Here is a 5,536-nt window from a genome sequence, read left to right on the forward strand (position 1 = left end):
GCAGGGTTTTTGTTTCTAAGGCAGTTCAGCTTTAGAAGCTTCTTCTACATTTATCTACAGTCATATAAATATCTCTCTCTCACACACACAACATAGTGTGTAATGCTTTAGGACAGTGGCTTGAATCCTATGAACACTTCCCTGGGAACACATTGGGACTTGCTTCTTATATATGTGTGTTGTTTCACTGTTATCACAGAATAATAAATGTTATGTGCAACTCCTCTAATTGTCAACTTTGAATTAAATTGTCGGGGCATCACCCTCTTTTGTGACTTCTATAGATAGAACGAATCTATGTTTAATATTCAGGGAGAAGGGCATGATAATATTGCAATCAAGCAGCCAACAAATGAGAAAACTGAACTTTAAACATTTCCTTTGCCTTTTCATAGGTAGGCAAGACAAATTCACTACTTGCCCTATAGCCTTTAAAAGATCTAAATTGTTGAATATGGGAACACTATATACCGAGATGGGCTAACTCTATATCCCAAGATGCACAGAGTATTACACACGGTTTGATTTGATATTCCAAAATTGCTCCCAGGCCCAGAGCCTGCAATAGCATCGTTAACCTTAGCTCCAGAATTAGAGTTTCTACTTCAGTTCTAAAGTTCCATTAGCCCAGAGGCTATTTTCATCTTTCTGCCATGTACCCATGCGATTAGTGCTGAAACGGGGCATGTAAAAGTTGACACAGAGTCTGCATTTATTTCTGCATGCCTTTTTGTTCAATGGAAATCCTCAGCTGACCTGAGACGAGGTTCATGCAAACAAATGAGAGATGATCACAAAGTAAGGCTCTTCACATACATTAAGAGCACAATCCTACACATGTTTACTTAGGAGGAAGTCCCACCGAGGTCAATGGGATACGTCTAGGTAAGTGCCCTGGATGAAAGGAGGGTATCTTGATTGGTAAAACAGCCCTTCTACCAACATGCTCACAGGATGATTTGACCACAGTCTCATTCTCTCTCCATGCACAAGCTATTAACTTGTTAAAATCTTAGATTGCTTTGCTTTGTTTTTTACTTCTTTCTGCTTGTTTCATCTTTCTTTGAGATTTGCTATTTGATTTTCCATGCTAGTCTCTTCCTCTAATCCTCCTTCTCTGCTGCTCTGTCTCTATTCTAATATCTCTACATCTATGTTTCATTGCTGGTGAAACATAGCATATTTAGGGGGGGGGGGCGTATAATATAATCACACAAAAGTAATATAAGCACACAAAAGGTTTATTGGCAAGCTGAAAGGATGAGACTCATTCCAGGAAAACATTCCAGGAAACATTACTCTAAAGGCATGTCCCTATCTCTAAATCTCTGTTGTCTTTGGAATGATTAGAGATGTCTAAAGCAGAGCCTGTATTAATTCAATGGCAAGATCAGGTCATCATATTCTAGTTTAGTTTTCATGTCCCCAGTTTCTAAAGATGGCTATCATGAATACACATTCACCCTTCCTAGTGCAAATTCAGGCTTTCTTTTTCTGTAAGCTCTTCAGACCCTCATCATTGGAAGAAGAAAAAAGAGCAAGTTCCTACTTTTCACTTGATAGTGAAGAAAATTATGTATTTTTTTATAATAAAAAAACCAAACACACACACAGAGAGCAATATCTTTCCATAAATAATTTCACTTTTTGCCTTAAAAACCCCCACTCCATTTTAATTCTGACTTCTTTCTTACATTGTGCCGTTATTTTGGGTGTGATTTGCAGAGTTAACATTGTCTTGTCTTGTTATTTTGTAGAGAATATCACAAGGAGCTGAAGCTGACTTACTGGCATAACCTCACTGGCTTCAGTGAATACACACCAGAGATAGATCTACCCCATTGTGTTTCAAAAAGAAATTGTAAGGCAATAATGTATTTTACACACACTCCTCTGAGCCCAATTGCTCTATGTGGAAATATAGAAATAGACTGCAAAAGGAGGATTCGTTTCAATTTAATTATTCCTGGGAACTCACTGAGAGGAAGCACAACATCTGGCTTCTCTATCTACATTTTCAGAAGATTGATTAGTGCCAATGAAAGGCAGGCAGATGTATTAATTAAGAACTATAAATGGAAAGTGCATGTCTTAGACCCAGTTCAACAAGCCAATATGGGCATGGTAAGCAACTGAGAGGGACATAGGACAGAACGTCTTTTAGTGCAGTGGGCCATGTTAAGACAGTTAGCATGAGTCACCTCAGATGTAATCTTGTCCATTCTTCAGCCATAGTTAAGGAGTTAACTAGGCCATAGTTAAGGAATTCCACTTCATGGGCAAATTCCCCCTTGCCGTCAAGCATTGGTATGTGTGCGCATGGAGGGTAACAGGTGATATATTTATTGCCTCAGTGGGAAGTTATTCTCTGGTAGTGCACAGATGCCATCAGCTTCAGTGCCCCCTTTGCAATTCTTGATGCAGTTTCTAATGCGGCCTGCAGAGGTTATCTCCACAGCATGAAATCACAGGTGGACAGATCAACCACCTGGTAGCCAAAATGGTGCACTCCAACTCTTGTTGGCTTCCAACGTCCATCATCATGGTCAGGGATCATGGAAGCTTTAGTCAAACAACATATGGGCACCAGATTGGCTATTCTGACCTAAGATTTCAAAAGCAATGATATTGTTATTATCATTTTAAAGAACACCCAGTAAGCACATGGCAAAGAGACCAGTGGTTCCATTTGCTCCATTTGTGGGCTGATTCTGGGCCAGTTATGTAACATGCAATTGTACAATTTCAAAGGGTCAGTTTTTTGTCTTAAAAGTTGCTTGCTGTCATACACCAGTTCGCACCATTGGAAAACTATAATCATAAATGTGGAATAATGCTTCATGGAGTTTTCAGGAGGCAATTGTTATTTCCCCCCTCTCAGCTGAGAAATGCCATGACAATAACTCTGTAATGCTTTAGAATAGCAATCTGATAAGCAGATTAGTTTTCAGAAATGTATTCAGGCAGTAGTTAAGTTCTTTTTTATTTATTTCAGCTGTCTCCACTGGAGATTTATTTTTAAATAAATGAACACACATCATGTACTAATAGTTCTGGCTTTGCAGAGTACATCAACCATTATGGGAAGGATCATAAGTAATGCTTTCCCATAAGATCTAAGCGATAGAGTTGGCTGGAGTAATCATCTGTTATTGTAAACATTTCCTCTCCAACATGTGCACGTACCAAATCACAAAGCCTTTAATACAAGAAAGCAATGGAATTAAATATGCTTGCTTAATGCTTCTGGTGCCTTTTATCTTTTGAGATGTGGTGGTAGTTAAAGCCATTCGTGCTAGATTCAAAAAGAATGGAGAGTCAATTACATAAAATTCTATGGTTTGCTACAATCCTTTGCCCAATTACAGATCCTGAAACCCTTTTATTTTATTGGAACTGGAGGCGCATAATTATTTTTTTTCAAGTTGCTTTTTGACAAAGGTATTCAAAGATAAGTGCAGGAGTAGAAATAAACTGCATGCCAATAAAAATTGAACAGTAAAAAGAAAATATTTATCAATTGCCCAAAAAAAGCAGCAAGTGGTCAGTAAAACAACAGGCAAAAATGAAGAGCTACTAAAGCAGTAGAAACATCAGAGCAATATTCTAGAAGTCTTGGATAAAGTTTTAACCTGGCCACTACATATAATTAATGAAGAATCTTCCATAGTTCTCTGCCCTTGACCAATGAAGTGCTGGCACATAGCACTGTGTGGTCCATAGGGAGGCAACTTCCATCCTTCACTACTTACTCTCCTGTCCACTATTGCCTTCTAAGCTTTCAGGTCTGAAGCTGAGATAGGCATTCCTTTGGGATGAAAGCACTCCATCTGCTTACTCCTAGCAAAGAAGAATGGAGTTAAGTATCTCCAGCACATTAGTAACCAAGAGAGCAATCCAAACCTCCTTTGCACCAGCAGCTCAGTGAGCACATGGGGGTCTAGCCCACATGACCCAACCTCCTCATATAACATCTAAACAGGGCTATGGATTGTACCATTTGAGACTAACAGACCCTCCAAGTATCCCTATTTTCCGGGGACAGTCCTGGATTTACAGAAGCCATCCTGGTTTCTGATTTGATCCCTGAATGTCCCACTGTTCCTCAGCAGGACATCCCTATTTTCATTGGAGAAATGTTGGAGAGGATTGTCTAAAGATATGTACAGTTAACATTTGAATGTTCCCCCATAACAAAACAAAAACAAAAAAACCCACCCCAACATTTGACTGAGCATGCTGGTTCTTAAGAACACCCCCTGACCTTCCTTAAACTGAAAGGCAAATGGTCATTGTGCTGGGATCAATAGAGTTGTGTATATTATCACTCAGCCCACCCCTGAAAGTATTCTTCTGTTCAAATCCTTCTGTAATTAGCAGCAGTACTCGGAGCTAAAAGGCAGATTGTCCCCTCAATTAAATTTATGAAAATCTAATTCCTGTTGGTATCTGTATTGAACTGCAGCAGTACCATTTCCCTTTCGGGCAAGGGAAGCCATTTCAGAGGAGGGGACAAAAATGAAATAAGAGCACAACTTGATTATTGTTCAAATGAGCGCAGATATCATTCAATAGTACAGGAAACAAAAACATTGGTGTTCTTGATTGAAGTCCCAGACTTTCAGGTTGAGACAGTGCATTGTTATCACCAAGCTAAATGGGCTTTTTCCCTTAAGGCCGTTTGGCCCTTGTTGCTGTGCTGCCAAAGTACAGGAGCTCATCTGGTCCAGAATTCATTCCTAGCTAGGCTGGCTATTGCATGACATTGCCCTTTATGTCAAAAGAACTCCAGCATGCAAGTGCCAACCTTTGAAATGGAGGCAAACTGGGCAGTATGGCTGTTGGAAAAGGTCTGCAAAGACTGTCAGATCTACTTGGCTGCCTCAGGGCACACGGACATGAAGAGAGCTGTTTGGAATTAGAACAACCCGCTGACTATCCTGCTCCTGCCTCCAATACATTATCCATGCTTTGCGGCAGATATAAACAGCACACTAACACAGTCCTCTGGTCCCGGGCCCAACCCCATATGTGCTGAGTATCTTTAAAGTTGGTGTAAAGCAGGCATGGGCAAACTCAGCCCTCCAGATGTTTTGGACTACAATTCCCATCATCCCTGACCACTGGTCCTGCTAGCTAGGGATCATGGGAGCTGTAAGCCAAAAACATCTGGCGGGCCGAGTTTGCCCATGCCTGGTGTAAAGTTTGTGTGATTATTTCAGATTTAACAAGAGATGGGCAAAGCGTGTTCTCCTTCATGGAGAGCACGTGTTGCGGTGGGGGCTGACAGGACACTCCAAAGTTGTGGGGCGGGCTAATTGATAATTGGCCACTGATGTGATTGGGCTTCCCTTGTTGTTGGGAAGAAGTTAATGTTGCCATTTGTTGATTGACAGCCAGAAATGCTAAAACTCCCTGCACGAGGTGTAAAGCTTCCTCTTTCGTCCCGTGCATCAGATTGCCCGTCCCCCCTCCCTATATTTAGGGTTGTTCGCTTTGACCTTGCTATGCCTGTCATGAGGTTGCCCTGTCTCTT

Source organism: Podarcis raffonei, chromosome 1 (assembly GCF_027172205.1).
Source record: "Podarcis raffonei isolate rPodRaf1 chromosome 1, rPodRaf1.pri, whole genome shotgun sequence".
NCBI lineage: Eukaryota > Metazoa > Chordata > Lepidosauria > Squamata > Lacertidae > Podarcis > Podarcis raffonei.